At 36.2% G+C, this 21,522-nt stretch overlaps 1 non-coding gene across 1 annotated transcript; it reads left to right on the forward strand.

Moving 5' to 3' along the window:
- The first annotated feature begins 19,861 nt into the window (after positions 1-19,861).
- Trnae-uuc lies at positions 19,862-19,933 on the forward strand. Its single transcript has one exon. It is a non-coding gene; the product is annotated as a tRNA-Glu (tRNA).
- The last annotated feature ends 1,589 nt before the right edge of the window (positions 19,934-21,522 follow it).

Here is a 21,522-nt window from a genome sequence, read left to right on the forward strand (position 1 = left end):
GTTGAATTATAAGGCCTCCGTTAAAAAAAAACAATCAGATTCTATCTTTCTTATCATATCTCAGCTGTTCAACTGATTGTTCATTTGTATCAATTGTTTTACACCAAATAAATGAAAGAAATAATGCTATTTCACAACTCGAAGATATGCAGAAGAATCATTCAAGTAGCAAATAAGCGTAAAAAATCCTATTTGATAATTTGTTTTTAAAACTAGTCAATCTACTGGGCTGGCTCTGTTCCAGTAGGTACGTAACGTGAGGAAAAAGAAGAACAAGAAGAAGAATAAGTATAACGGTAGCATTGAAATTCAACATGTTGAGTGCTAACAAGGTGAAAACTCATTTTACTACTTAAAACGAAGATGGCGTCAAAATCCAAGATGGCCGCCAGATTTTTTCACTCAAATTAATAATCCTATTCTTCATTTGTCTCAAATAATACACCAACGATTGAAAACTTGTTTCTTTGTACAAAAAATTATGTTTGCATTGATTGCACTCGCCATATACGTCAAAATAGTAGAACATGATTTAGAAAATCGTTCATATCATAGGGTAAATACCTTTGCTCACCTAGTTTTTGTAGCCTATCTTACGCATTTTTTCCTCAGCTTTCTGATGGTGATCTTAGAATTCAAAACTAGCGGTGCGCTAATGGTGAAAAATCGATTTTTCTAACAAAATTCAAGATGGCGGCCAAATTCAAAATGGCCGCCAAAATTTTTTTGAGTTTAAATGAAAGCTATATCCTTTCTCTATACGATGTCATTAAGTTTGCTATGTGTTCCAAGCCACATATGAGACATATCACGTGAAGAAATACCCAAGATTTATCAAAAAATGGGCTTTTTCGCAAACTGTTCAGCTAGCTGGCGTACGAGGGGTCCACCAATTTGAGAAAACAGAAAGGACCACCCTTAAGTTTTATCGAAAACTAGCGATCAGTGACATAAAATTGGAATTCTAACGATGGGTGCCGATGGCGGCCTGGTTCCAGCGAGAATTGCTCAGCTCATGTTTTTATAGTTTTCCTACTGACAAGGGAAGGTCACGATGGTGTTACACGGGGTTTTAAACCGGACTATTTTTATTAGATTCTACATATCAAAATATGAAAAATCCCAAAGCCTTTCGGGTGATGGGCCAGTGGTGTAGCCAGGAGGGGCTCAGAAAGGGTCGATTTTGTACGACTATAATGTTATTGAGACAATTGAAAATTTGTGAAAACAATTTTTCTCAGTATTTACTACGTTTTCGTCGCCAGAGATTTTTTTTCCCTGTTTTGGTGCGTCTTGCTGGGTAGGTATTTGAGAAGGCCCTAGCAAGACGGTTTGTTTTCGGGACGCAAAGAAATTTTGCTGTCAGTGTCAGTTTTGTGTTCAGTCGAGAATGGATTACCAACTGGTGAGTTCGTTTCATGCTTATGATAACACATTTTTTCTTGAAAGCGTAACTTTTATGTAATATTAAAACATACTTTGTATGGTTCTTCACTATAAGTTTCGGCATTATGCTTTTTTATTATACAATTTCAATATACGTATATTTTTCTCTTTTTGACATTATTAAAAATTATCTATTGGATTGTTCGACATTGTGAATGTTGACGTATTTTCTAAAACTTCTACCATATCGAAACAAAATGCACAGTAATACTCATATGTAATTTTTTAACAAACTAGTGTCGGCATTATTCCTGTTTCATATAATTTAAAATATATAGATGTAATTTTCAGTTTTTGTCATTAATTAAAACGTCTTTTGAATTGTTCGACATTATAGATGTTGACGTATTTTTTAAAGCTTCTACCAAAAACTTCTCGAGACAAAAATACAAAACTAGCTTTAAATATAAGTCGTATATTTCCCCCTTGTCCATGGATCGCATCACCGACCAGAGGTGACTCCCAGATCTTTTCCTCCCTCACTAATAAACACCCTTCCCGTGGTGATTGTGGAGATGCAGAGGTATTCTCGGTCTCTAGAAGCAATAATCATTACACCCTAACATTCCTTCCCCATCCCAACTGACTGTAAGGACTTGGCCGGCGCCGTTATTGATCAATAATATTAGATCTGCACAAATTGCACTTCAAGAGTAAGCGGAAACTCTCATCGCTTATTCATTTGGATCGTAGTGCAGTTCTTACCAGTTCCGATCAATCACGGAGTAGCAACCATTGACATGTACAGTCAGTCTATGCTATGCTATGCACTCCGTGATTGAACAGAACAATCGAAGTTGCACAGAGACTAATGAATGAGGCTTTGGATTAGCTACCCGAGCAATATCCAACATTAAAAAGAAAGCAGGATGAATGCATTTCCTGTTTATAACGTCAATTCCGCAATACCACAGCATCAAAATTAGTTTTCAATATGATTTCAAGCTTTGCTGGATTAAACCATTCTCAATGTGCACAAATCGAGAGTTTAATGTTTAAATGTTAGTAACGGCACCGGCCACGCCCAATGCGGTTATCGGGGAAGGGAAGGAATGTTAGTTAGACAGCCATTGCACACCTGGCCAGGAGCAGAGTTTAGCAAGACAAAACCTCTAGCGCATTAGGAGTGCACTTTTTCGGTTGGTATCAAAGGACACTTATCTTGGAGAGCAAACATTCTTTAATGTGATGATAAAAGTTAGTAGGAAATTTCGCCGCTTAGGTGGCGCTGCGAAACATTCTTTTTTACTTCGCGTCTTCGCAGAGTTTTGGAACGTTACGACATGTTGTCGAAGACACCAAAGTTCAGGACTTTAAATAACAAAGTTATGGTAAGAAATAAGTAAATCACTTATTTTTTTTTTTTATTCTTTTTAGGTAAAAATTGAAAAATGCTTCATTTAAGACACCATCCGTTGTACATACATGTACTGTACAAAAAAATATTGTTTCTATTTAATTTTCGAACAAATTATTGTAAAAACATCATGATTCACAACATAATTTTAATCAAAAATTTGCAAGTTTTTGCAAAAACTTATCAATGTTTCGAAATTCGCTATATTTCATCTACCAAAAGTCATGATCATGAAAACCCTACTCGTTTTACCTTGTTTAGTTCGATGTTCAAAATATTGGATTACATTCTAATAATACAATAAGAGTTATGAAATTATTCTGAACCATAATGATTATATTGATTGCTTCTCTAGAAGCAGTTATCATCGAATTTCATAATTTTAAATGATGAAAAGTGAAATAATGATGAAAGTGAAATAAATAACCATTTTCAATGGTTATTCGCATATCTCCATCAAGAAAAATAAGTAAATGAAGAGAGATATATGACCTATACTCTCGAAAACGTTATGTTCTTGATGGAGATACTGACCTATTTTATTATTTAAATAATATTTTTTTGCATTGATGTACAGTAGTTTCTCGATTATATCACGGACCCAAAAATTTTTGGCGTGATATAGCGAAGCGTGATAAAATAAAAATGTATTTTTCTGCTATATGATTTTCATCAAAATTTGATATTTATGTTGCAGAAATAGACCGAATGAAATGAGAAGCATGTAGAACATTGGTCAAATAGATAAATGTTAATTGTTTAAAGTTATTTGTCAATGTAAAATGTATGAATTTCATACAATTATTGTGGCGTGATAAATTCGAACAGAAAACCGTGCTAAAATCGAGAGTGACATAATGAAGCGATATTAAAACGAGCAGTGATATAATCGAGAAACTACTGTAATTCAAAAATTGACACTTCTAGTGAAGTTTTCCATATAATCATTATGGTTTAGATTAATTCGAAGATTCTTATTGTATCATCAGAACGTATTTATTTTATATAAAAAAAAAAAAACAAAATTTTGTAAATCGGCCAAAAGTTGTACTTAGAAAAAAAAACACTTATTAAAAATTTCTCTAACCCGAAACTCAATAAACTATTTGAAAAGTTCATTTCGAATAGAATGATGGCCCACATCAATGAAAATTCAATTTTTGGCAATGAACGGTCTGATTCCGACATGGACATTCGACCACTCATTAACTTTTACGTGTAACAAATTTAATACGTTCCAACAAATCTGAAGGCTATTCAACTGGTCTTGCTCTTCTAGACATAGAAAAAACATTCGACAGCGTTTGGCACAAAGGATTGGTTGTTCAATTTAAAAACTATAATTTTGCAACAGTTGGCATTGCACAACTACCACTTCAAAACTGATGTTATCACAAATACTAATTTGATGTTCGCCCGCACCTCTAAATAGGGTAACGTATATAACTTGGACATGCATATAATTTGGACAGGCTAGTCGTTCTATGCTCATTTCCAATGAGATGGTGAGGAATCTATGTACGGGAAATCATGTATTGCATTATTAATACACTATGCTACTTAATAATGATGACTATTTTCAAAACAATTACAAATAGGCTTCAAAACTATCAAAATTGTAAATTGTATCATCAGAACATCTGTGAAACCTACGAATGCAAGAGGACGTGCGTTTCAAGAACATACATTAAATGCAATAATAGAGCTCAGAATTGACATTCATAAAAAGTTTAAAAGTGGCAATATGATTAAATATGTCTAAAATTTAAGCTTAGTTCATCTAAAATCTTAACATGAGTATATAAGGCATAAATCAGGTGATGTCCAAAATAGATTATGGTTTTTGTTCTGTTGATATAATTTGGTCATCTGATGAAATACACTCGAATGTCGCATGCATGCATACTTGCAGGCGTTTTCTCGTGGATCTGATGATATTTGCTTGCATTAAATGAAATTATTGATTATCACTAATATACACATCCAATAAGCTAAAAAAATGCATAAGTCACAAGTAAACTCTCAAAGTTTTATGAAACAATCGTCTTTTTAAGAAACCATTGTATGGATATTGAGATAACGCCCTTGTCCAAATTATATTCACATGAGGGTGTCCAAAATGTATATTTGGTGTCCGAAATGTATAACAGACATGTCACCAAAAAACTCTATTTTGGAAGCTAACACTACAGTTTGTAAGCTTTTTATTCCCAGAAACTCAAAGAACAATGAAGCCTTAAGCATATAAGTATCATTACGTAATAAAATATTAGTATCTAATGCAGTTAATTGATCGTCGTTTCCAGTCATATCCTTAGCCTGTCCAAAATACATAATTTACCCTACCCCACATTGCATCTGGACCCGCATCATCGACCGAGTTAGTGTAGTACACCAGTACGTAAGGCCATTTTAGGGGGGCAACGTGGCGTAGTTGGCTAAACGTTCGTTTCATAAGCGGTCCACTTGAAAACTAAACGAGCTCCGCCCGTCGTCATGTTATCGTCAGAAGAGCGTCCGTTGTCAGTCCGCTTTCAGGCGGCCATGGTACGGACGCTCTTCTGACGATAACATGACGATCGACCAACGGCAAGGAATGGACTTCTCTATGGGCTGATAAAAAGGCAACGTCGGATCAGACCCACAAATAGATTAAATTGATAAAGCAGATAGGAATACGGACAATGTACTAAAAAGAACAACTGCCAATTTGAATTCGCTCGGGTGTGGCCCAATAAGAGCTCAGTGAGTACACTGAAACAAGCGTTGCAGTAATGAGAACTATGAACGTGTTTTTAAATTTACTATTCCAACCACGATTGAGCTATCATGAACGCTTTTTATTTGCGTTTTGTTCCCTCTGAATCTAACCGCGTCGATAGCCGAGCGGCTAGCGTTCGCGCTTGACAATCGCCAGATCCTCGGTTCGATTCTGGTCTGCTGCAAGTTTTTAACCATGACATAGTAATTTTTACTATAAAAATGGTGCCATGGTAAAAATGAATGCACAAAATATTCTAAATAAATGCGAATTTAGTCTGCACAAATCAAGTGGCGTTGTGTATTTAATTTAACCCTCTGATATAGTATTTTCAACCGCAACGCTGTTCTCAGTGTATGAAACAGAAACATTTTGTGTCAAAAGTAAAAACCCATGTGGCGTCTTTGTCGATGGAGTAGGTGTAGAGACCAGCCCATTGCCAAGTAGCCATGTTTTTGTAGTGAGCATCAAACTCAAGAGTAATTACTCACTTTGGCCAAATCGTATCAATAATAATTTCCCATTTCATCAAACTGTTTTCGAGGCTCACCATAAAAAAACGTTTTCGTTCAGAATCAAATATTTCAAGCATTTGCAACTGTGTGTCTGTTCAAATCAGCGTAAAGTAGCATTAAGCACATTTTCCCCAAACAATTATTTTCGCCATTCTAGATTGTTTTTCCCGAAACGACTATTTGTTTACTAACATTGAACTGTCATGGGGAACCACTTCCCAGTGGGAACCGAAGATGATGGCTCGTTTTTTTCCCATGGGGTAGTTTTGTGGTGCCAGAAGCCTGGTAGAGACTTTTCAAAAGTGACAAGGTAGAAATTTCGACCCATTTTTTTAAATAGGGTTCTAAAGCCCTGTCACAATTTGAGTACCAAATCCTTAAAGATACGCCAAAAATACAAATATATGTACTAAATTTCAAAATGTTTTTCGTTGATTTAAGTCCAAAAAACATTGTTTCCGGTTTTGAGATTTTGTCCCATCTCTTGGTTCATACACAAATTTTAAGTGAAGTTTGTTTTCCGTTTCCCTTCCGAAATATCAGATAGGAATAACCCCAGTGTTGATAAGTTAAACCCCTGTGGCGTTTTTGTCGACTAAGTGAACGTCAAACATGATCTGATATTGCAATGATCAAGTTTGTAGCCATTTTTTGAAATAAAGTTTAGGTAGTGGAAAAAATGAAAACGCTTCATCGTGATAATATATAAAATCAAGATTCTATCAAAAATTTTAGGACCCTATTACACAGGAAACTAACAGCCGTTACTCAGGATCAGTAGCATCTTCAATGTGTAAGTACTGGGGCTCTCATTACTTGGTGTTACTTGGTTTATGGAAGTCCAGGACTCCTCTGCATTTCCTCAAGTAAACACTGGGAGTTTGGGTATGGAGAGAGTTGATTAAAGGATTCGATTTGGAACACGATAAATATATAATTTGAAATTAATCCGCCTAACCGGATTCGCGATAAAAGCACTGAACGCCGCAAGCGACAAGATCAACAGATCCAACACTACTACCGAATCGTTGCACTTTTCCATCTCACTTAGCGAACAACGCGTGACATGTTTCATCCTGCCCTCATCACCCATCCTCGCAGGAGCAAGCTTCAAGGTCGAAGGATCCAGCACTACTCGCATCTGATAAGATTGGCATCGGAACTAAGCTCTTTAAGATGGGACCTGAGAAATTGGCTACCAGAGTTGTGCAAGAAAACTGGTAACTGCTGAGGGGCCGCAGTACTAAAACGGTGAAACAGTGACGTGTTTTCTACACGGGTGGAATAACTTATTCCACCAACACTTTATTAACTTCACTATTTTACACTGCACTGAGCTTTATCCAACTCCGTTCACTACTTTCCACTTTAAACTTATAACTTCACTTTCACACCTAACACTCGATCACAATATTGAATAAAAACAAGAGCTTATTTAAAATTTGTGGGCCCAATTGGAGAAGCATATTTGCGATCTATGTTTCGCGTGAAAAAAATATTGTTTGTCATCGACAAAATAGTTTTATCGGTCCATTTAACTTAAGATTGGGATCTTTAAAATTGACATGAAAAGATTGTCGTAAGACCAAAGTTAAGCACGGCTTTCTTAAGAACTAATAATCCATTGTTTTATGTGCTATGACTGCTCAGGATACGTCCGAAACTTTCAATTCCACATTGATTAAAGTAAGTTGCGCAATCATAAATTTGATCGAATGCCCCATTTCATTTTTTTTGTTTTCGAATCGTTTCAATACTGCTCTTCACGTTGTCAGTTTAACACGACACATGAGAATAACTTTTTCAATCTGTCCACCCGAGCCATGAGTGACTTGGACCCTTTCAACTGAACCCCTCGACCATCCAGTTAAATTATTAAAGCATCTGCAAAAGTTTTCCCACATCTATCCAGTCGTATCCTCTGAAGTGTTCCGATGATTGATGGTCATTATTGTATCAAGATTCCATACATAAGATTACACCAATAATTGCTGTACTGCTTCGTCCACCGCCACGTGTTACGGCTACTTAACTGTCAATGATCACTGTAATTGATATGAGGTGCGATTGGGATTGATTGATTGAGTACAGCATAAAAGAACGGCGAACCTTTCACTAGGGAAATATGCCAAGTAAAAACAAGAAATGCTATATAATTTTAGTGATTAAATCGAAATCAGTGAAATCAGTACTTTTCATTCGCGAAAAGTTAAATAATAACACGTGAGAAAATAAGGACAACCGTCATTAAAACCGTTTGATTTGCCGATGGCTAAATAAGGCAGATAGTCGTAGCAATACATTATAGCATAATTACTTATATTATAGAAACGTTTCTTCTCGTGGTTTACGTTTCCAGCTAACGATTCAATCTACTTGAATAAAAAAATCAATTCTTTGGCTTCAAAAGTTTCTGCAAGTTACATCGAAAAAAAATCCTAAAAAATTCCTTGGATGTGTTCCTTAAACAATTCCTGGGAAATTTCTAGAAGTTATTTTCCAACAAACACATGGATGCAGTTTTTACGCATTCATGTGAAAATTTATGTAAACAGCGCTGGATGAATTTATACCTATAGATTATAGTTTTAAAGCAATCTTCTATGGAAATTATGGAAAAGTTGTGTCCAAGTCCTAGAACAAAATAAAGAAAAATGTAAGTTTAATTATTATACAATTATTCTAATCATTTCGATGGTCCAACTAATAAATTAGTGTTTGCATATCAACATCAAGTCAGAAACAGTGAACATGGATCAAAGCCAATATATTCAGCTTTGCCTTCAGAATAAGCCAGACGTTGATTGATATAGCGTCGTAACTTCGTGGCAAAACTCTCTCAGTTCAACCAGAATCTCAACGGTCGATCTGCCCGTTTGATAAGATCACGGAATAAAATGTGCGCTCCTTGATGGCCCCTTTGACGATCACTTTGACAGTAAAGCAAAAAAAGTAACCTGTGATAAATTGCCTAATTGATTAATGATTGCAAACGAAGTGCCTCAAATTTATCATCGACCGCACGCTTTTCTTAGCTTTTGGCGTAGACCGCCACCGGCGATTATCACACGTAAAATTGATATTCAAGAGCCATAAAGTGTGAATGACACCGTTTGCAATTAACATAAACATGGTATCCGCATATTTTTCACCAATTCTTCCGAAATACGGCATTTTAAAATTTGACGGAGCCACTCAAATTATGAAACTGAAAAGCGGTTGAACTACGAGCATACTTCAATGTGATAAGATTTTTGAAGGCAGATGCTTTCGGCAGCTTGCATCAATGTTGCTTGAATATTTAGTAGTTAACAGCATGAATTAAATCCAAATTAGTGTTGATTGCCGGGGAAGGAATCAAAGTCAGGACAGGAGGCGAGAAAATATACATTTCAAGCCTTCAGCAGCAGTAACAGAGAAGGGCTTAAAACATCATTAGCAAAAGTCCTTTCGAGATGCAAGATGTCATTATTTTGAAAATTATATTTTAATAAGGCAATCTGATTTGCAACATTGTATCATCAGGGTTTGTTTCTGCCTCACGGGTCTTCGAAACCGATACCGGTTATTTTACCCCAAGGCGTCAACAATTCGAAATTTTCAATAAGTATGACGATACTCGTCGCATCACACCACTTTTCAACAAGATGCAACATTTTAAATGGATCCGGATGGGCCCAATCTCATTAGGATCAATTTAAAAGTGATCAGCGTTCACTTTCAGGAGGTTTCGCCGGCACGAGTTGAAACCTAAACTTGTTTTGATTCATGCTTGGAACAGCTCTTCCTGCCCGAGGCTGTTCATAAAGCAGACGCTGTTCATTAAAATAAACTGTCGCTTGTGCATTCCTTAAGAGGTTCGACAGTACATGAATTGTAGGACTCTCAATTATCATATAAATTGATGATGTAAATTTTCGTTAATGATTGAAATTGATTCTTAAAATGAATTAAATTTTTGTTTGAGTAATTTACGGTGTCTAGATCACATGTGGCTACTTATAGCATTAATGAGTTCTCACCTGTTATGTTATTCTGGGAGTCATTCACATGTGGATTATGAAGAAACCGATTCTAACACAGTTCACTCTAAATTCAATTTAAGAATGAGAACAGTTTATATATTTACTTTATATTGATATGACCAGAAGTGCCGGATGGTGCAGGCCAGTCCCGGATTCAAGCGTTACCAAGCGTCCCAGAATTGCTAAGTTACACAACAATACTTATTAGTTTAAGTTGTAAATTTCAATCAACAAACCATATTTGAAATTTTTAGTGGATTACGATTTTTGGTGACGATTTTATTTGCTACTATGTAGTTGACCCAGCAAACGTTATTTTGACATGTAGTAGGCTATGCAAAAACTTCTTTCAAAATGTCAGGTTTGTGTTCCCAGTTTATTTCAAATTTTTCAGAAGTTTTACCATTATTTTAGTCCTTCACAATTATAACCATTGAAGAATCAAGAAAATCCATTGACCTGTTTTCAAGCCAACTTCTGACATACTAACACAATTCCATTTTTATTTTTTTAGATAGAACTTCTTGAAGAGGTCTGCACAAATCTTTTGCTAAACTTGAATAATATTTTTTAGTTTTTGTAATTGGAATTCACGATTATCTTATAACTTGAAAGATTTTAAATTTTTATTCTGTTTTGTAAACTCATAAAATTCAATGTATTTGAATGCGTAATAATTACACATATTACATTTCTGCACATAGATATATCGGAATCCATTCCAGGTGCAGTCCAGAATTGTATCGGACTGTATTTTTTCTGACACAATTTGCGAATTGCTGCATCACGAGCTTTAAGTAAATAAGTATGAATTTGAATTCTATGCACAGAAAAGATTTTAATACAGAGGATATTAGAGTGGTTCAAAAAATCGTTTTTGCTGCACACCTCATTCGATTTTAGATCTAGTTCTGAGTGTCCTCCCAAAATTTGAGCTCATTTGGATGAAAGCTGAGACTGCACAGCCCCTTTAAAGTTTATATGGAAATTACCAAGGGAAAAGTAAGCAATTCTTTCAATTGATCATATTGTTTGCCCAAGTGATCTTGTGGATTAGCGCTACGTTGATACTGTTAAATACATTTGTCATCTACAACTTTGCCAAAGACCGTTTTTAAATCTGACGTTTCAGTAATCTTGATCTTGAATCGAATGAGTGGTGTGGAGCAAAATCAAATTTTTGAACCACTCAAGTGGATATGTAATGCCAATAAAGAAAACAAAGCTTATAAATTCGTATTCAAAATGTCTTGTCCTGTCTTGTGTTTGAGGTATTTAAGATATTAATGCACAAGCTATTATTAAGAGCTGAACGCAAATTGGAATGCTCGTTCTTTGAATGGAAAAGAGGACGAGCTGTTTAATTTTTTTACAGCTAATAACGTGCATATAGCAGTTATTACTAAAACATATTTAAAGCCTGGTTCTAAACTTAAAAAAGATCCTGACTTTTTTGTTTATCTTAATGATCGACTTGATGGGGCATGTGGGGAGTTGTAATCATCATTCATAGGCGTATAAAACATCAACTGAAGTTTTTAAAATTTTAGGTGCGGCAGTTGAAACACAGCTTGGTAAATATACTTTCATAGCTGCCTATTTGCCTTTACAATGCTCTGGACAGCAAGTTAATTTGCTCCAAACTGACTTGCGAAAATTTTACCCGCAAAAAGTCAATTTTTTTGTCATTGGTGACTTTAATGCCAAACATCGGTAATGGAATAATTCTCAAAGTAATTCCAACGGCAGAATTTTATTTGATGAGTGCTTTTCAGGGTATATCTCAATTAAATACCCTGATAGCCCTACATGTTTTTCCTCTTCTAGAAATCCATCTACGATTGATTTGGTCTTAACTGACTCTAGTCATCTTTGTAGCCAATTAGTTACTCATGCTGATTTTGAGTCTGATCATGACAACAAAGCAAAAAGTGTAAGTCTTCATTGACCTTCTTGTTTGAACAATTACGAAATAATATTTTTTCTTGATCAACCAATGATTCTCATTAAGGTCAAATTTCACCGAATATTTTTGAGCTGCACTTTGTTTTAAAACCAAACAAGTTTTGTTAGTTTGACGTTTAATAGTAATTATTATACTACTACCGATTCAAACACTCTCTACCTCATAGGTTCACAAACTTTAAGAATGCACGACCCTAGCGATCAGGCATATTTTTCGCGACCAACCAGTGAGAAAAGAAATTACTTTTGTTTTTTTTTTTACATTTACAAGTCATTAATTTTCATTCAAATCAATTTAATTAAAATGAAACAGCTTGGAACCTATGCAAATAATGTACCACAAATTTTGAAGCCACAAATCTCGCACAGGAGGCATCAAATCACAATGAAATTTTTATTATAGTCCAATGCCCTAGCAAAAGGTTTAAAATAAGAGGATCGATATAGTGCATTTAATATTTGTTCAGTTTATTGCCTTCGAAAACGCTGCCCTCAAGTTGTGATGGCGTTCTTTGGGTTTCAAGAGGTATAACGTTAATATCATCTTCCCACATAAGATTGTTCTTTTTTTGAAGAATAAATAAATTTTAGGGAAACATGATCAGTAAAAAATGAATGTACCGTCGATGGGGGTGACAATGGGTCTAGGGGGTGAGATTGGGTCAAAACGGAAAAATATGTTTTGTGAAATATTTCAGCTAATAACGCTGATATTACTAAAATTCATAATTCATACGTTAGGGAACATATTATTACACTCAATTCATAACAATATACATTTTTGGAAATAGTAGTTTTTGTGTACTACATCAATGAACTTGCATGTTGAAACTAGATAAAATTTACAGCATTAAATTTCTCCTGTACAAAGTATCACGCATGTACTCTAGCCTCTATCGTTGTATTAGTAGAATGTTGAAAGCCTTTTCATTACACATCACAGGTATTTTCCGGAATCTATTTGATTTTCCCACAAAAAAATCTTTTTTTTCGGTACGATGTCTAAAACATTGAAAATGGGGGTGAGATTGGGTCAAGCAAGAACGATAGTAAATGAAATTCCAAGTCCACTTTTTTGACATTTTTCGGTGCCGGGTGTTCTCTTTTTTCATTAAGATGTGTTTATTCTTTCTAAATACAGCATCTCTGAAACATCAAACAAGTCTACTTGAGTATTGAGTATTTTCCAGTTGTGAATGGTTTTGAAATCATATTTCCAAAAACAAGTTATTTCAATTACAGTGACCCAATGTCACCCCCTCTATGGGGTGAGATTGGGTCATTATTCATTCACTTGTGGTGCCGCTGTGAATAAATATTTGTCTTTAATTTTTTGAACAGTTGTGAATGTACCATCAAAGTACATACACACCAAATTTGAAGTTTATTGGAGTTAAATTGCGATAGTTATTCAAAAAATAAATCGCACATATCCGTTTTTGACCCATTGTCACCCCCAACGACGGTAACTTAACAACACTTGCTTTACATTAGATATCATCCATATTTTGATTTATTTTGTCATGCGGAAAATTTTAGCACGCAGAATGCAGACAGTAAGCTGAAATTACAACTTTTGTGATAAATTACTTGAATTATTTACCAATATTCAAGTCAGGGAATGTAAGCATTTGATAAGAATAAATGTCATTTGCAGTTGGTTCTCGAGGAGAATCGAACTGAGAGTCGTGAGTTCGATTCTCACCGAGAAGACGTGTAATTTTTTCTCAAATTTCACATCAATGTGTACATTTAATCCAGTTGCAAAATATATGTAATTTTTAGATTTTCGGTAGTTGTTAAACTCTTGTTGTTCAATTGGCTCCGATTTGATTGGCTCCGATAGTTACACTCCCGTGCATAAGTTTAGGTTCACTCTCTAAGAAACATACAAAATTGTTCAGTCCATCTTCTTCTTTCTGGCGTTACGTCCCAACTGGGACAAAGCCTGCTTCTCAGATTAGTGTTCTTATGAGCACTTCCACAGTTATTAACTGACAGCTTTTTTGCCGATTGACCATTTTTGCATGTGTATATCGTGTGGCAGGTACGAAGATACTCTATGCCCTGGGAATCGAGAAAATTTCCTTTACGAAAAGATCCTCGACCAGCGGGAATCGAACCCACGACCCTCAGCATGGTCATGCTGAATAGCTGCGCGTTTACCGCTACGGCTATCTGGGCCCATATGTTCAGTCCATATCTCTGTGATTACACGTCCAATTGAAACTGTCTAAGCCACAGTCAAAAGGCAAAGGGTTATTTTTGCTTGGTATGTATTTTTCCAAAAACATTTTTTGAACTTTGTATACTAAATTGTTAGTTGTGACATTTTTCAAAAACACACTTAAGAAACATAGCTAATTTCCTCAGCATTGGATTGACCAAAATTTTAAAACAAGGTGTCATTAAAATCGTAATCTTATATTCTTTGAAGAGCACTCACGAAATTTTGGCGGAAAAATCTGAAAATCAATGAAACAGTCATTCGAGGCATCGTGCAAAAGTTTGGGTTCACCCCTCAGTATGGAGTATCATGCAAAAGTTTGGGTTCACCTGCATTTACTTAAAAGCTATTAATTATTGAAAAATGGCAGATATATTGGCAAAATTTTTTTGCGTGCGGCTCAGGTGATCCCAAACTTTTGCACGATTTGCATCATACTGAGGGGTGAACCCACATTTTTGCACGATGACTTGAATGACTGTTTCATTAGAATAATGATTAGAATAACTCTTTGCCTTTCGAATGCGGCTTATATAATTTCGATTGGACGTGTAATCACAGAGATATGGACTGAACACTTTTGTATGCTTTTAAGGGGGTGAACCCAAATTTTCGCACGGGAGTGAATATCCGCCAGACTGTGAATAGAGTGACTGTATTGAAAACCTGTTGCTCAATATTCAGCAGTATAAACTGCTTTCAACAAAATTGTTATCCGTGAAATGCAATGTTACAGTAATATTTGACAACGACTGATTATAGAAAAGCTTTACCAGTGAATCAAATTGTCATCAAAACAGACAAAAAACAAACAACAAAGCAAACACGCTCACCTTTGCGGACTGGGATACAATCAAATAAAAAATTGTCATGAGAATCACAGAAGGCAATATTGTTGCAACCTTTTCAACTCGTGAATAATCAGTTATTTTAAACACAAAAACGAATTTGTTTTATGGATCCTCTTCGATATTGTGGTAAGTTCACCAACACGGAATAGACTACCGGCAGCTCAGTAATCTGGCCCGTTCGAAACGTCAAAATAAACCTTTAGCTATTTACTTATGGAGTTCGAATTTTGATTTTTCCTACCATTTTAGTAGAACAATTATTTTAAAGATTTAGTGCGGATGATAAAAAGTTAAGGTAAATAAAGCAAATTATTTAGATTATATTGAGTATACAATTTTAAATCGCTTACAGCTTATGTTCACGTCCGTCTGCAGCCTTTCCACTGCTCCTTTTCCAGCACCACACAGAAGATTCCACGTTACAGTTTCATTTGGTTGAGTTCGACGCATGCAGCATGGACATGTCCCTAATAATTGCCAAGCCTTGTGGCAATAATTAATTACTACTGTTAATAAAGTGTATTTGAAGAATCCTATATTTTTGGTTTTTTTTTTCAAGCTAATAACAATCTTCCGGGAAAAAGCGCCGGTCCGAAGTTACAGATTTTCGGTAAATAATTACCAATCGCTCAGTAATTTTGACAAATAACATCCGGAAAGCAAATTACGGACCGTTCGGTAATCTTTTCATTTACCGAACTGATTACCGATCGTTCAGCTGTTGATATTTCTGTAAATAAATTACCGACGTCGGTGATTTGTTCTAAGTGTGTATATCGTATGGCAGGTATGATGATAATCTATGCCCAGGGAAGTCAAGGAAATTTTCTTTTCGAAAAGATCCTGGACCGACCGGGAATCGAACCCAGAAACCTTCAACATGGCGTTGCTTTGTAGCCGCGGACTCTAACCACTTGGCTAAGGAAGGCCCCGAAAAACTTACAATAAAAGGAGATATTAACATACCTCCTTTTATTGTTTTTTTTCGTTTTTCGCAAAAGCATTGAACAACATTTTGTTTCCATTGTCAATCACTGTAATTATTCTGCCACATATTCCGATCACTGTGATTCATATTTCGAACAGCACTAATAAATCCTATTCATATAAATAATTTAGCATACAAATTAATCTAAGCTGGTTTATCTGACATCGAACTAGAAAGTCATTACTACTCCCAGGGTATAAAATAGACTCAAACACAATACATTTTAAATCATCATGTTTTGATTCGTTGTATATTTCCAATGAGCAGGCTGTGTATGGCTGAAAGTGATTAAATTTTATTTTAAAAAAATTCGGACTATGAAATTGGTAATGCTTTTTGGTTTTGTAGGAAAATTACTTTGCAATGGATTACCTGCTTCGCTCTTGTCCACAGTTGATCAGCAGAAGTTTTCTCGTTTTATTTTGTATGGGGAAAGGCATTTAACTTCAAATTTCTCGTAAATGAAATCATTAGTCAAAAATATTTGGTAGGCGTGATCACCATCACCATCACACACAATCGGTACCAAATATATTTTCGAAAATAGTTTCCAATTTGGAGAAATAATTCGTTCGCCATACAAATATTTTTAAATTATACGGTAAATACTCAAATATTCTCTAGCGATACAATATACCATTTGAACCTCCAAGTTATACCTTTCAGATCCTGTGCAAATTGCATCCCCGGGGAACCTTTTTGAGATACTGACGTTTGAAAAATATGATTTTCGAATTAAAATGGTACAAAATGGAACACTTCACAGCGTTAAATTGCAGAGCATAAAAGTTAGCAAAAATATTCCTGTATTTTGTTGGACCACCCTAATGTTACTTAATGTCAAAATGTAGTCCTCATCATATGTAACATTTTTGTCTAAGCCATTTTTGTTCTAAAAAATCATCTTCATATTCAAAATATTTTTTTATCTAATTTCGCGGTCTGGCCCAATGTCGATTGATGTATTGGTGGTATAGCTCTTTTGACTTTTCGATGTCCTTATACTAGCATGCAAATTTTAAAGTGGGTGCCACTTTTTGAGCTCGAGTTCCACTTATGTTATGTGGTTATAGTACTGCAAACAAGTACAAAAATCCCAAACCCATTTTAGCCTCATGATGTTAGTTTCTGATCTCTTCATAAGCACTGTGCCATTAAGAAAATAACATAAAAAATATAAGATTTGAAACTTCTCAAATACCATCCAAATTAGCGTATTTTTCAGCACCATGGGGCAAGTATATTACATGCCTTATAACAAGGTTTATCACATGCGAAGCCCTCTACTAGTTAATTCGAACAACTGAAATTGTGTTGTTTGATAGGCGGATAAGTCACTTTTGTATCTAGGGGTCATGTACAAATTACGTCACGCTCCAAGGGGGAGGGAGGGGGCTAATCCATGCGTGACAAGCCTTACAAAATTATCGGAGGACTCATACAGAAAGTGTGACAAAGGGAGGGAGGGGGTCGAAAAAAATGAAATTTAGCGTGACATAATTTCGTCCCCTTAATGCTACAACTAGAAAACTCGAAAATCAAAATTTTGGGATGTGCCACTTTGAAAATATGACCGTTTTACAAGGTGACGGTTAATCGCAGAGGATATGGTTGAAAAATAAACTTTAACTTGTGTATTTTGAATCACACGCTTATGAGCTGTAGGTATTTTACAGATCTAATTAATAAAAATGGTTTGGCATATTGAAGTCAAAAATTTCAAATTTCGAGTTATCTAGTTGTAGCATCAAGGGGACGATTTGTGTACCATCCCCTACGAGTAAAAAGAGAAATCTCGCATAATTTATGATCTCGTCCCAAAAGCCATAGCTTGTTATTACTGAGCAAACGAATGGATTTACACATTATTTCACAATGCTACGACGAAGAGAAGATCCTGCTCTGTCTCACAGCGATGACAGTTTTTATTTTGGTCCGTTTATCTGCTTAATAACAACGAGCTACACACTCGGTTATCAACGGTTTAAAGGGTGAATATACATAGAAGCCAAACCTCGAATTTTCAAAAGCACAAGTCTAGAGAAGCAGAAAACCGGTAACTCACTGCTCACTCGCTGGTGGCGACTAATTAATAAAATGTTCAACGCAAAAGGTTGTCAGGTTCTCAAGATATATATGATATCGATGCATCTTTACCTATTAAAAATATTTCCTAATAACTTCTTACATCATTATGACTAATTTAAGTACGATTTTCAAGGTTTTTCGTGGACAATAACTAAAATGACGTTTGAGACAGTTTTGCAATTATGCGTATATCATATGTCATATATGCTTATTACAGCCCTTTTGAGCAAGAACAACTTTACCTTCCAAGCCAAGGTGTTTGATCTTGCAGTTTTTCCCGTATCTATGTTCAACGCAATGTGTGTCGGTACAAAAACACATATCCATGAATACTTCACACAAAATCAAAAAAATGTTTCGGGTCCCCCGGCCGATTATTTTGATTTTGGTCGCAAATGAAAGAGCAAAGTCTAATTGTTTTTAGTTCAAAATTTCAGACTTACCTATTATTTGTAATAAAATTACTCCACAAAGACACCGTGCGCCGAACAAGTGTTCATCGCTCGCCCACGCAAGAGCAATCGACGCGATCAATAGATCAAACACTGCTAACGAATCGCGGCACTTTTTCACAACGACGCTAACACGACGCGTGACATGTTTGATCCTGCCCTCAACGCCCGCCCTCGCAGGAGCAAGCGTCAAGGTCGAAGAATGAAACACTACTCAGTGTTTGCCTCTCAAATTTTCAATACAAAATGACTGAATTACAAAATATGTTTTTCTTTAGGGTGGTGAATACTGATACAACTACCCTAATACAATACTTCAATCTGCTTCACATGATATAATATTGTGATTACCCGGCTATATATAGGGCTTGGATTTTCATCGCGAGAAGAATGTGAATGAATAGAACCACAGCAGAAGCAACAGTTTTATGATGGCTCTCTGTGACGAATAGCTCAAAAGGAGCTACGATTTCACACATGATTTTGTCTGGACGCGTGATGACCGGCAACAAATAAATACGTTCGCGCATATGGAGAGCTTCAAATGAAGGCATTTACCTTCTGTGAATAGCCGAAGGTGTTTGATTTTTTAAACATTACATTCCCCCATCGTGTAATGATTCAATGTTTTCATGGGGATCATAGCTTGTCTGCCACACAAAACAATCGGTAGCGTCCGTCTGTTTCGCGCATTACTCATAGTGTAGGACAAGATAATTTGACTGAACGAGAGCCCGAGATGACAAGGCAGAAGACGAGAACCAGTCAATGACGCGAAACCAAAGTCCCTAGCGGATGTTCCAATTTTCTGAATGGGCTGACGTCCACAGTAAAGAGGGGATATTCGTTCTGTGAAACGCTAGAGAAAAGCTTGATAATGGATGTCGAAATTACAAAAGAGCGTTTAGCTTCGGACCATCGCATTATGGACCAATGCACGAGTTCATTATTTGACGTTTGAGCGGTGCCGTGTTATTTACGTGACCATGGCAACGAGTGAATTCGGCACCGCTCAAACGTCATATTAGTGAACTCGTGCATTGGTCCATAGCAAGGCAATAAAGTGGCGAACGGGCGCCAGCACGTGTTGTGAATGGAATTAGAAGAAATTGTGTACATGTATCGAAAAGAATGCGATTCTAATTGTTATAAATCGACAGCATTACGGCTCATCAACAGAGCAAGGTCCCATATGGTCTAGTGGCTAGGATATCTGGCTTTCACCCAGAAGGCCCGGGTTCGATTCCCGGTATGGGGATTTTTTTGAGCAGTGGTTCCAATGAGTTTTATCAATCAAATAGTAATCTCTTTGTTTTTCTCCAATTACGTTACGTTATGTGATCACCAGGGCAGGCAATCGTCAGATTCGTCACAGTGCGATGACGAAATAAAAAAGACATCGTCATCCAGTATAATAACTCTGGAAGGTCGTCGTCTCGTCATCGAAGAAAGAATGTGCGACGAACGTCAATCCAAAATCGTCAACGAACCACTTTGTCTTCATTCCGTTCGCTCCCCTTTCTGAAACCATGGAGGCGTTTATTGTATTGCTGTTTGCGTTTGACGTGCAAATCCAGCCTAACTGAGCTTCAAATGCGGTAACACAAAGTAACCAAAGGATACTTAGCAACCATGATGCATATCACCGCCAACCTAGCAAAGAAAATCAAATTTTGACTTCGCCTTCCTTGTTGAAAATCTTACCGCATTTGGTGTTCCCGCATTTGATATTTGCATTTCAAACGCACACAGCAGTATATTCGCTTGCTATGCACAAAACGGCGAATGCCATCCCAGAATTGCTTGTATTGGCAATTTAACCCGTACTCCTCAAGCTTCAACTATAGCTCTGTTGGTAAGCGCGTGACGTTGGCGATTCAGAGCTCCTTTGTTCATTTCCGGACACGTTTTGTTGTTTTGTTTTTGTTTTATTTTTTTCCAAAAAGACTCATAATCTATCGACGCCGCGGTTCATATTTTTAGTCGGCTCAGAGCTCCCGAACGAAGATTCGACCATAACGAAGGAAGCTTCTTTGTTCGTCATGACCCCGAGCCTTTGTGGCGGACAACTGCAGCGAATCGTCATCCAACGTTGGTTGAGTGACGATGACGATTCTTTTTTTAGTTTCGTCGACGACTTTTTCCATTTGACGGTGACGATTGTCTGCCCTGGTGATCACCGAATACAAATGTCCACGAATCCACGTAAATTAAAATTCGTAAAAACTTGTTTGTGTTTCCCGTTGTTCAGTTCTACTATGGATATTGCAGGCATTTAATGAATACACCACTCGATTCTCCAATTGCCAAAATGGTTATCGAAGTAATTTTAATTTGTCGAAAATTCCGGATCCAGTTTCTCGCCAACCGTTGCACTTATCAAGCTGAATTTTGTGTCGCTTCCCGTGGGATATAACCGAGCAAACGCCACCTGAAAACGACACAATCAACACGAGCTTGAAAGTGTTTCGATAAGAAGCACAAGAACGGATGCATTGGGTCTCGGGGGCAAATTGCGCGATTCTTCTTTTTTCCATGGCATTTTTTTCCATTGAATGCAAAAAAGATAATATTTAGATAAAAAATATACCCTGAATATTTTTTGCAAGGATTATCTCTTTTTGGCTCATTTACGTGTGCAGTTTGGACGATGTAAAAATGAATCGAAGATACATTCCACAATTCAACGCATTTTTTCTCGGTTTTCTTAATAAACCACTAGGGTACACAGCTAAAACTATGTTGTAAACATCAATTTATTTTCATGCACATATTTGGAGCATCAAAATAAACTGAAATGTCAACGACAAATCGCTTATTTTTCAACAGAATGCACTTTTAATTTAC

This window comes from Aedes aegypti, chromosome 2 (genome assembly GCF_002204515.2).
Source record: "Aedes aegypti strain LVP_AGWG chromosome 2, AaegL5.0 Primary Assembly, whole genome shotgun sequence".
NCBI lineage: Eukaryota > Metazoa > Arthropoda > Insecta > Diptera > Culicidae > Aedes > Aedes aegypti.